A 12313-nucleotide genomic window follows, 5' to 3' on the forward strand; every position below is an offset into this window, starting at 1 on the left:
GGTCTTGAGGTCTGTGGCATTTGAGCAGTCACGCAGGCCTGGGTTCAAATCCTGGTTCTGCCCCTTCCTTTGTGGCTGTGCGAGCTTGGCCAACACACTTTACCTCTCTGAGCCCCATCTGTAAAACAGGTCTAAGAGTAGCAGCCTCATAGGGCTGGCATGAGCATTCCACGACTCCCCTGAGAACTCAGGATCGCATCGGGCATGCAGGGAGCATTTGCAAGGATATTATCAGTGGTCTCTACCATGACCATGGGTTATTCATTGATTTCCACATTCAGTGGGTGCCTCCTGCACGCTGGGAGTTGGGCTATGGAGCCCAGAGACAGAGCCTCCACCCCCAAGTCTACTCACACTGTGGACCCACACCTGGGAGGGGGTGACAGGTGAGGGAAGGCTTCCTGCAGGAGGCGGCCTCCTGCTGAGTCTGAATAGTAGGGGGCGGGGGACAGGTGGTTTTCAAACAGCCAGGTGGGGAAAAGAGGGGTGTTCCTGGCAAAGGGAACAGCCAGTGAGAAGGCACAGCCAAGGAAGAAGGCAACATGGCTGGGAAGCTGCAGGCGGCACGGTGCGTGGGGCAGGGTTTGCAGGAAGGAAGCAGGAACCGAGTGTTTCTCTACGGGCATGAGGTTCAGCTGAAAGCACCAAAGGACCAGGTTTGCAGCTGGACCAATCCACCCACACGGGCCCGGGCTGCCCGGGGCCCCTCGGGCTGTAGCAAGTGGCAGATCGACAGGAGAGCCAAGGCAAAGCACAATCTCAGCCCTGTCATCCAAACGGCTGAGAGGCCCCAGCATTTCCTGGCCGTGTGGCTCTGGGACAGTCACTTCCGCCATGTAAACCACAGCTTCCTGGCTGCAAAGAGGGGTGGGGTACACGGACCTCAAATTCTGCTCTGAGGGTTCTAGAAGCAGCTGACACAGCAAAGATCAATCTCAGCCTGGGGTCCCTATTCTCTGTGAGCACTAGAAAATAGCTGGGGACCCTCTCCCCAGAAAACCGCATCTATCCTATGCTGCTGACCATGGTGGGGGCTCACTGGTGGCCTGAATTCAGGCTCTGGGATGTGTAAATCTAAATCCAGGGCAGCTCCATGGGCCAAGGCAGACTGGATGGGACATAAAGCCACCCAGAAATCCCTCCAGGGGCCTGTCAACTTGTTCAAGTGCTCACTGAAATCCTCCTCTTAGACTCGGGACTAGAATTCTGTTTATCATTTCAGTGTTGGTGCTCCTGGGGGACAATCACTACTGTTTGAATCAGAGCAACTACCCTTTCTTCCTGACACTTAGCGAGGAGTGAGAGGATGGAGCTTTGGGGGAAGAGAAGCCAATGGTGGGGTGCAGAAACGGAAGAAGAGGGGTAATTTGGGAAAGGAGTTTCAGAAAGGACAGGAATAGTGAGCCCGCCACTGTGTGTGCGAGTGCATGTGTGTGTGCCCTCTAGCTTGTGTTTGGGGTTGGAAGTGACTTGGATGCTAAATCTCAGGGGGGAAAAGCCCCCAAGAATGGATAGGCAGAATAAGGAAAATGTTATCCACATACCAACTGTGCTTAATACTGACCATTCATTTGGCTGCAACACTTTATTATTATTGTTGTTGTTGTTATTGTTATTATTTTAAGTAGGCTCCAACTATTATTACTATTCCTATTATTATTATTATTATTATTATTATTAAAGTAGGCTCCAATGCGCCACTGGGACTGCCCTCCAACACAGAGCTTGAACTCACGATCCTGAGATCAAGACCTGAGCTGAGATCAAGTCACACCCTGAACTGACTGAGCCACCCAGGCACCAGTGGCTATAATACACTTTAAAACAAAGCACCCGATTTTTGTGTTTTTTACATTCATGAAGCACTTGCTTGGCTTAAACTTTTACTATGCATCATATAATGGGAACATCTCTACCACCCGTGGGGTAGAGAAGCATCACTCCCAGCAGCTCAGAGAGAAGAGCCACTGGCTCAGGGTCACACAGCCCGAGTGACAGGCCTGGATATGACCAGGCTGAGGCCGAATTGTTCACTGTCTTCAGACAGGACGTGCGGCAAAAGGCCCGTCCGTTTCTGCCACCAGAAGAAAACAGCTCAAAGCAGACAGGTCAGCCCTGAGCAAAAGACAGCAAAGACCTGGGGAACACCTTGAGAAGAAAAAGTAGGGTAACTTTTTAAAAAAGTAGGCAAAGAGAAATAGCTGGGGGTCCACAAAGCCAAAGGCAGCGTCCTGGCCATCCACAGCCAGGGACCCCACTCTGAAGGGGCCAGAGTGCCCAGCCTGGGGACTCGGGCCGGGCTTCTACCCCCACTACCCTGCTTGACTCTGTCAAGGGAGCTGTCCCAGTGTCCTGGCAGTGAGGATGGTGTGTGAGAGTCTCAGACTCGGCATCTTACAGCCCTGGGTTCAAATCCTGCCTCCATTGGCAGCTGGGGACTCGGACAAGGGACTTCACCCCCCACAAGCCTCTCTTTTCCCCTCAAAAAAGGGGAGGGAGCATAATAATAACTCTTTCTCAGGGAGCTATTATGTGGTTCAGGGAAATTTTGTGGGACGTGCTGAGCAAGCACACCGAAACCCTAGCATTGGTCAGACGGGACGCAGAGGGTCTGGATTCTGGCCACACCTTGAATCCGCTCAGTGAAGCTGGGCACCAGCCCACTGCGGGATTCGGTCTTCTACCACCAGGATAATCATCTAAGAGACAGGCAGCAGCAGAGGCCTGCCCCTGCACACTGCTGGGATCCAGCTTTGCCCAGATGCATTTCTAACAGCCAGGTGAGTCCGGCTGCCCAGTAACAGAGGCCGAGGGAGCACAGCGGCTCTTTCTAGGGCAGCCTGTGGAGGAGCCTGGACTCTGGGGGGCCTTCTGGATGCACTTACCTCCCCTGGGCACTCTCATCTCTGGGTTCCAGCCCTTGCGGCTGCTCGCCAAGACTGTGCACTGGGTGACCCCTGCAGAGGCAAAGGAGATGCTGCGTGAGAGGTGGGGGCTATGGGAGGGCTGAGCTGCCTCAGAGGAGCAGAGGAGGCTGTCAAGCTCCGCAGGGGCATTTGGCAATGATTTGGGAGGGAAGTATTCTGGGGGACGAGTTGGAGTGCAACAGGAGGGCCTCTGGGCCCAAGATGCAATGGCTGGGGGCTGAGCTCACCTGGCCCTACAGGGAATGAATTGGCTCACTGCTCAGGAAGAGAGGTGTGAGCTGAGAATCTGAGCTAAGGCACTGCCGCCTTAGGGAGCCCCTGGGTCTCTACCAACCAGGGTTCTCCCTTCTCGGCCCAAGGACCTTAGACTTCAAGAAAAGTCTTGAAAGATAAGTAACCACCACCACCACCACTATATCACTAATCACTATCTGGAACTGCTGGATACGGGTGAACAGGCTGCGCACTGCCCAACTTCAAAAGCATACCACATACCTAGGATAAATAAGGCGCCTACAGAGTGGGACAATGTCCTGCAGCTGCCACCTAATACCGACCAAATGCCCACTCTGTGAGGATTTGGTATCATCTAGTCCCCCCTATGAGAGTGTAATGATCTCAATTTTAGAGAAGAGAAAAAGACCTCAAGAGGAAGAGCAATCGACCCAGGGAACTGTAAGAACCAGGATCTGCATCCAGATCTGTGAGACTCAGATGCCCAGCTCTTTCTTCTTCTTCTTCTTCTTTTTTTTTTTTAAACATTTTATTTATCTCAGACAGAGAGCATGAGCACGGGGAGGGATAGAGGGAGAAGCTCCTCACTGAGCAGGGAACCTGACACAGGGCTCCATCCCAGGACCCCAGAATCATGACCTGAGCCAAAGGCAGACACTCAGCCGACTGAGCCACCCAGGCGCCCCAGATACCCAGCTCTTAACCTTTGCACTAAAGGAACAGGGCCATGAGTACAATGGGGTCCGGCAGGAAGCCAGGACTAATGTGGAACCAAGGGGGCTCCTGGTGTACATCCCACTGCTGTGTCCTTACTGTTCAGGGTGGAGAAGAGTTCTAGTCTGGTTCTCACCTTCCCCCATGTTACAGATGGGATGACGGAGGTCCATGAGGGACATCAGGTCACACACTCACGTGCTGAGTCTGGGGCTCTCAGTCCCTTCCCAGAGGTGGGGGTAGTTAAGAACTCAGCTCTGCAGCTGGACGACTCCCTGAGTCCAACAATAAATCATTGTTCCTCTGGGCCTTAGTCTTCCTCTTCTGTAAAATGGGTTGTTGTTTGTTTGTTGAAAGCTTACAATGGCCCGTTTACAGCGAGCATTTCAGAAATCTCCAGTTATTTTATTTGTGCTATGTTGGAGATGAAATGGGTGTAGGCCTTCACTGCATTTTTGTTCTCTCTGCCTTCCTCTTCGCTCACTCCTCACCTCTATAGTTTGTGCCTATCCTTGAAAAAGTGGGGAAGCAGTCTTCTGAGTGCTCTTACACACAGATGGGGGGGGTCCCAGGTGTAACCATAGCAACAAGCAGCACCCCCCCCCCACTGCCCGCCTCCAGGCCTCTGAGTATGAAGGCCTGGCACTCCTAGGGCCTGAACAGCCAACGCCAGAGGTCTGCCTCTTGGAACAAATACACTTAGGGACACTCGAAGCTCTTCCGGAGGCGAGATGGCTGGGGGCCCAGCTGCCCCGGGGCGGCCCTTGAAATGCCATGGTGCTCCGAGAGGCCTGCCAGCGACAGGCCCACGGGGTGGGGGCCAGCACACAGCTTCTCACCGTCTAGAGCTGCAGAGCCAGTGCCCAGGGCGGGCGCTAACCACTTGTCAAGCATTTACATTTAAAATAAGTAACATGAAAGAACATTTTAAATTCAGCTCCTTGTGGGCACAGGCCATAGTTCAAGTGCCTGGTCGCCAGATGGCGGCCAGTGGCTACTGTGCTGGACAGCGCAGCATGGACCCTGGGATGGGGGTCAGCGAACTGCGGCCCTCTGGCCAAATCCAGCCTTCAGTCCTTGAGCTTTTACCTTTTTTTAAGGGAAAGAGAAGAGTGAGAGGAGGCGCAGAAGGCGCCAGGAGAAAGGTGAGAAGCAGCAACAAAAACCTGCCATCCTGCCAAACCTGAAATAGTTACTATTTGGACCTTTCTAGAACGAGCCCTGCTCTAGAACGTTCCCCGTCACTGGCCGCAAGTTCTACTGGACAGCGCTGACTTGGAAGACAAATGAAATGCATGGGTGTGGGGGTCACTGAGCACCCCCCCTTCTTCTGTAGGAGGAATGGCAGCACTGATTAATCATCACTGTGTACTCGACACTCGCACCAGAGCAGGGCATTCCAAGCTCCAACTTATTTCATCCTCACAAGAGCCCCGAGGCAGGGTGGGGTGGGGAGGGCCCTCCTCACCTCTACTCTTTCTCCAGTTTATGGATCTCAGAGGCCCTTGTGGGAGCAGGGTGTGCATAATTAGGCCCCAAAGCAAAACGGCCACACCAGCTGAGCCAAACAGCAAACACAAACCACAAAAAGAAAAAAAGACAAGAAGGAAATACGTTGACTCGAAAGGCCAGCAGGAGTGGTGTTTAGTGTGACATTTTTTCCCCTCAAGACACTTTCAGAGGGTTGTTATCTTGTCTTTCTCTATAATAAAACAACAGAGAGACTAGCATTCTTTCAATTCTCTTCCATGCAGAGTGGCGGGGGGGGGGTGGGCAGCCAGACGCTGGGCCTCTGATCCGGCTCCACCAGCTTCTGGCTGTGTGACCTCAGGCAAGTCCCTTAGCCTCTGTGAACCCCAGTTCCTGCATCTGTAAAATAAGGATGCCAGCAGTACCTGACAGGGCCCTTGTCGTGTGGTCAGGGCCAACAAGGAACTCGCCTCCTAAGGGTGCTGGGAGGTGTTGGTAAGTTAGAAAATGCTGGACCAGCGCCTGTCAAACGGCGATTTCCTTTTCTCATTTCATGCTGGGCAGAACTTCTTAAGGTGGGGCCTTTCATCCCCATTGATGGGCGAGGAGACTGAAACAGGGAGAGTTGAGGTGGTTTGCAGAAGCCACCCATCTAGGCAAGAAGAAAAGTCAGTTTCCAAAGCTGGCTGTGTCCCCAAGATGCCCTCCTGGGCATCATGTCATGTGGTTCATAAAATGGGGGTGGCAAGGGAGGCCAGGAGAGGCTCTGCTCTCTCTGTGCACTGACCCATGGGTTTCCCTGCATGACCATTGGAAGGGAGGGCCAGGAAAGGGGGGCATGGCTGTTCAGTACTCGAGATCCCTTTAGACCCACATTCATTCACGCATGTTTACACCTACTGTGTGCCAGGCACTGATCAGGACGCTGGGACACATCAAGGGCCGAAGACAGCCCTGCCCTCACAGAGCTGGCACCCTGGCGGGAAGCAAGGAAAACAGTGTGTGGGATAATGATGCCTGGGATAAATGCTTGGAAGGAAATGCCCACAGTGGGACGGGGAGACATGCCATAAGGTGTCACAGAAGGAGGTGACATTTACAGAGACCACACCGATTTGGGTTCAAACTCATGTGAGCTTTTTAACTCAGCATGATTTCTCTAAGCTCAGGGGTTCCCTGGGCTGGGGAGTATGGGCTTGAGCACATGATGCCAGCTAAGGAGGCAAGTGGCTGCACTTACAGAGTGGCCTTGGAGGGGTGCCTGGTGCCCCTGTGCCCAGACTCAGCCATCAGCCCTGCAAACTCTCCCCCTGGGAGCCAGCTCCCAAACATTCCATCGTCATGGCTACCACCCACCCCAACCTCTAACCCTCCCACGCAGAGCTGGGGAGACAGGAGACAGGTGCTCAGGAGGGCCAGGCTCTTGAGGAGCAGAGACCTCCTACCCACTCTGGAGGGAACCCAAGGCAAGAGGAAGAGGTAAAAGAGTAATTCTTGAGCATAAAAGCATTCTTGGTGTTTGAAAGGGGAAGAAGAGAAGGTGGGCTGGCACACTGCTTTAAAAGTATTAGCTCTTACTTATTTTTTTTTTTTAATGCAGGGTTTTGTTTTTTTTTTTTTAATTTTTATTTATTTATGATAGGCACACAGTGAGAGAGAGAGAGAGAGTCAGAGACACAGGCAGAGGGAGAAGCAGGCTCCATGCACCGGGAGCCCGACGTGGGACTCAATCCCGGGTCTCCAGGATTGCGCCCTGGGCCAAAGGCAGGCACTAAACCCCTGCGCCACCCAGGGATCCCGCTCTTACTTATTTTTTAAAGATTTTATTTACTTGAGACAGAGAGAGAGAGAGAGCACACGGGAGCATGAGCAGTGGGGACGGGCAGAGGGAGAGGAAGCTGCAGATGCTCCGCTGAGCAGGGAGCCCAGTGCGGGGCTCAATCCCCAGGACCCTGGGACCATGACCTGAGCTGAAGGTAGATGCGTCACGGACTGAGCCACCCAGGTGCCCCGAGCTCTTACTTATTGAGCACTTAGTGTATACCAGGTATAAAGCTAAGGGTTTTACATAGATCACTAAATTCTGTCCTCGTGACCACCCCCCACCCCCATGACCTCTTTCACTATTTACTGGGGCTCAGAAAGGTGGGATCACCTGCCCAAGGCCACACAGCTGAGAAGCACGGGAACCAGGAAGAAGACCCAAATCTTCGCATTTTGCACCAAAAAATGATCAAAGCAGAGCCCCTACATGCTGTCTGCCCCCCGCCAAGAGGCCCAGTTCAGCCCCCTGCTGGGCACGTCAGGTTTAGGGAGTAATGAGGCCCGGGGTCACATCCCAGGTCCCCCGCTAAGAGGCTGAGCAGGACGCTCTGGTGTGGCTCCCTGAGCCTCAGTGTTCCCACCTGACAAATGGGAATAACACCCAGAGTCCTGGGATCCCTGGGTGGCGCAACAGTTTGGCGCCTGCCTTTGGCCCAGGGCGCGATCCTGGAGACCCGGGATCGAATCCCACATCGGGCTCCCGGTGCATGGAGCCTGCTTCTCCCTCTGCCTGTGTCTCTGCCTCTCTCTCTCTCTGTCTGTGACTATCATAAATATAAATAAATTAAAAAAATTTTTAAAAAAATAAATAAACACCCAGAGTCCTGAGGAACTATGTGACTTCTTACCAAAGCCTGGCACAAAGTCAACATGAAAAAATGTTAGCATTTAATCTTGTGAGCACTGTCCTCACAGCATGTGTATACACGAAGAAACAAGTGGCCTAGCAAGGTGGGATCACCAAATCTCCTGTCTAGGGCCAGAAAGCCAGCAATCTTGGCCAATGTGGGTCACACAGTCTCTGACACGGCAGCTCCATGAAAGCCGCTCTACACAACACACCAACGAAGCTGCGTGGCTGGGTTTCATTCTATAAAATCAGGCGGCGAGCTAGGTTTGTCCCGCAGGCTATGGTTTGCCAACCCCCGGGTCCCTGTGCTGAAAACACAGTATGGGCAGCACATGCCCCCAGCGGGACTTGCACAAGCCCAGGAAATGCAAATGCACTTAGACCCAGTGGGAGCTGGTATCTGTTTTGGTTCTGGGCTCCATCCCAGAAGGGCCAGTGGGAGGCCTCAGGTGGCCAGCCTTTGGTGGGTGAGAGAAAAATGTTCAACTCAAGAAAACAAATGGCTCATTAAAAAAAAGGCAGCAGGAGCACAAGCACGCACACAGAATCATCTAGCATCTGGTCTGTCGCCAAGTAAAGACTTAGGGAGAGAAATTCGCGTGTGCCTGGTCTTTTACGGACATCATGCCTCTGACAACCACCCTGGGGGTAGACACTATTATTAGCCTCATTGTACGGAGCAGGTAGAGGAGGCTCAGAGAGACAAGGTGCCTGGCTCAAGGTCACACAGATGGTAACTGAGCCTGAACTGGAACCCAGGTCCGTCGGACATCAGAACCCAAGCTCTGAATCACTTCCCCGAAACCCTACCCCACCCAGTACACAGATGGGGAAGCTATCTGTCATGTGGCCACTCAAGGCAGCAACCAACAGGGACGCCTGACCCCTGGCTCCCGGCCTCACCCCCCCCCTCACAGCCCCTGTCCCCCGCCCCCAGCTCCTGGCATGGCCCCTGCTCCAGGCTTCCTGCTTGGGAACACACGGGGCCCCTGCCTGGAAAACAATGCAAACAGGAGAGGGCCAGGGTGACCTTGCGGGGCTGGGGCTTCCTGCACACACACGTACACATGCATGCAGGCCCACAGGGGACCCTGTCTCCATTCCTCTGCCAAGAAGCTGCTAGAGGTGGGGAAATGAGCACTGGAGTACGAGTCCTAGGTTCTGCTGATTATTAGCAATGCAGTCCCTGTAGGGGCTGGAGGGGTGGCAAGACACAGTTTCTAACTTCTCTATGCCTCAGTTTTCTCATCTGTGAAATGGGGATGCTGCTGTGGAGATTAAACAAATGACCCGACAGCACTCGGGGCAGGCTCTATGCCTCTACCACTGCGATTTCTCCCCTTTAACTTGTTTTGCAAAACCCCACGCAGCAGGCCCCAGGGCACCCCACCCAAACATTCTGATTCCAAAGTTATGTGATTGTGGAGGCCCAGGGATCTGCTTTTACCAGATGCTACTGCCACTGCTCCTGCCCCACCACTCAAGGAAATGCTGCTTAGAGCACTGAATTCAGTGTCTGAGGTGCCCACACAGTGGTGCAGGGTGACCTCAGGACACAGACCCACATCTAGCGGGTCCTATGAACCTTCTGTGCCCCAGACCCCTTCTGAGAAGTGTTTTTGTTTTGTCTTATTGAGAGAAAGAGAGCGTGCACAAGCAGCTAGGGGGAGTAGGGGAGGGGCAGAGGGAGAGAGAGAATCTTAAGTAGGCTCCATGCCCAGCACGGATCCCGACGTGGGGCTCGATCTCACGACCCTGAGATCATGACCTGGGCCGAAATCAAGAGCTGGACACTTAACCAACTGAGCCCCTCAGGCACCCCAAGGGTATTTTTAAATAGAATAAAATACAGAGGATCAAAAGGACACCAATACAGAGGATCAAAAGGACACCAATTATAGTGAAATCTGGCTAAGGGCAGAATTACCAAAAAATGCTCTGATAAAGTAAACTTTGTGCTCGTTTATTAAAACAATAAATAAGATCTAGAGGCAGGCCCTATAACAAATATAATGTGCATGCAGTAATGAGAAGCCAGTAGCTACTGGCAAGCAATATAAAAATATATGTGGTTTCTATTGGGGACCAAGGCCCTGCTGCCTGGATCTATCACTTACATAGTCACCTAGAAGAAATGTTAAATTACAGTCAACCAAGATGTTAAATTAGAGGCACCTAGGTGGATCAGTCGGTGAAATGTCTGCCTTTGGCTCAGGTCATGATCCCAGGGTCCTGGAATCGAGCCCCCACATAGGGCTCCCTGTCTGGCAGGGAGCCTGCCTCTCCCTCTCCCCTCCTCCTGCTTGTACTCTTTCTCTGTCAAATAAATAAAAATCTGGGGATCTCTGGGTGGCTCAGCGGTTTAGCGCCTGCCTTTGGCCCAGGGCGCAATCCTGGAGACCCGGGATCGAGTCCCACGTCGGGCTCCCGGTGCATGGAGCCCGCTTCTCCCTCTGCCTGTATCTCTGCCTCTCTCTCTCTCTCTGTGTGACTATCATAAATAAATAAATAAATCTTAAAAAAAAATTTTTTTTAAATCTTAAAAAAAAAAATGCTACATTAGAGTTAAATTCTCATCGGAACTCCCTGGCCCCTTGGAGGCCATCCAAAGACTGTGCCTTCAGGAGCCAGAGGGAGACACTCCTACTGGGGAGGGGCCTGGGTCCATTCCTCCCTGTTTCCTCTTGCCACCTCCACCATCAGACGTAAGAGCAACAGGGTTCTGTATGAGGAAAAGCCTGAGGGTATGGTCCAGGGTGTGGCCTAGGTGTTTTGATTTTACATAAAAAATAAAAGTAGGAGGCCACAGGACTCTCAGTAAGAAAAGCGACCTATACCCATGCTGGCCACACACGCCAGCACTTGACCTTGGATATGAACTCAAGTTTGAAGCGAGTGGAGGACAGTGAGGCCGGAGTCGTTGTGACCTTGTTCCCCAGCACCAAACATGCGGCCCTGTGGGGAAGCAGAACAAGTTGTGTGGATCAGTCACCAACGATGCAGAGCTCCAGGGGTCAGGCAGCTAGCCTGGGTGTGCACCTGCCTCTGCGCCTCAGCTTCCTAATCTGTAAAATGGGTCCAACAATTCTTAAGAGCAAGGTTGCCATGAGGATTCATGGAGGTGGAGGCTTTGCTGTGAGAAAGCGAGGAGCAGAGGACTAGGGGAGGTGGCTGGTAAGAGCCACTGGGGAATCCTTGGAGCTGCCCCAAGGGAGAGGAGACAGGACAGGGCACAGAGGATAGAAGGTGGCCAAGGAGCCCAAACGCACTGGGCCACAGCAGAAAGCGACATGGACAGAGACCCCCACTCCACAGGCTGAACAAACAACTCCCAGCCTTTCTTAGGGTGGGCCTTGCTGGCATTATCTGTCAAATGGGCGGATGCTGCTAGAAGAGAGCAAGAGGTTTACCTGGTAGGGCTGGGATCAGGCAGGGGGCGGATGAGGGGCAAGTGAGGCACTACCCTTGAGTATAAACCTCAAGTGGGTGCCCCTCCCCAGAACTCAAGATCTGCAATTTCAACGCAATGTTTTGAGATGAATCCTGAGCATTCACTTTGACACAATGCTGTGCTCACAAGGTGAGCAAACTAGGACACACAAAAAAATGTTTTAATAGCCTGGGCAAATAGTGGTGCTGTGTCAAGCCATACTGCAGCCTGGGGCAGAAGGGAAATGTCAGTAACACTGATCTTTATTGTCTTTATTTAAAATTCTGACACACTGTTCAGCATGGAAAGTTTTGCTTTGATTTAGATTTGGGAGGGTAACCGCCTTCTTGAGATTTAATTCATCTATTCTTTTTAAGAGATTTATTTATTTGAGAGAGAGAAAGAGAGCGCGCATGTGAGCATGCATGAGGACAGGGAGGAGCAGAGGCAGAGGGAGAAGCAGACTCCCCACTGAGCAGGGAGCCTGATGCAGGGCTCGATCCCAGGACCCCAAGATCATGACCTGAGCCGAAACCAGACGCTTAACTGACTGAGCCACCCAGGCGTCCCTATAACTCATCTATTTTCAAGTGTACAATACAATGGTTTTTAGTAAATGCCCAGAGTTATGCAACCATCACCACAATCAATCTGAGAATGTTTTCATCACCCTGAAGAGAAACCCCAACCTTTAGCTGTCACCCTGATCCCTTATCTCCCCTTCCCTGGCAACCACTAATCTACTTTCTGACTCTATGGATTGACCTCTTCTGAACATTTCATATACAGTCAACCATTGACGGGGGTTAGGGACGCCGGCCTACCATGCAGTTGAAAATCTGCGGGCAACCTTTGACTCCTTCA

The 12313-nt window shown here is 52.4% G+C and overlaps 1 protein-coding gene across 10 annotated transcripts in view; it reads right to left on the reverse strand.

Annotated features, from left to right (window-relative positions):
- Positions 1–12313, reverse strand: part of TPST2 (tyrosylprotein sulfotransferase 2) — a 52814-nt gene that overhangs the window by 14639 nt on the left and 25862 nt on the right. For 7 of the 10 annotated variants that reach the window (XM_072723120.1, XM_072723114.1, XM_072723121.1 and 4 more), the window contains one exon: positions 2886–2957. The exons of 2 other annotated variants lie outside the window; for them this stretch is intronic. The gene's annotated coding sequence lies outside the window, so the exon portion shown is untranslated. Of the gene's footprint in view, positions 1–2885; positions 2958–3570; positions 3592–12313 lie in introns of those variants that run through there. One more of the 10 variants, XR_011994680.1, reaches the window with a different exon arrangement.

The sequence above is a fragment of the Vulpes vulpes genome, chromosome 10 (genome assembly GCF_048418805.1).
Source record: "Vulpes vulpes isolate BD-2025 chromosome 10, VulVul3, whole genome shotgun sequence".
Taxonomy (NCBI): domain Eukaryota; kingdom Metazoa; phylum Chordata; class Mammalia; order Carnivora; family Canidae; genus Vulpes; species Vulpes vulpes.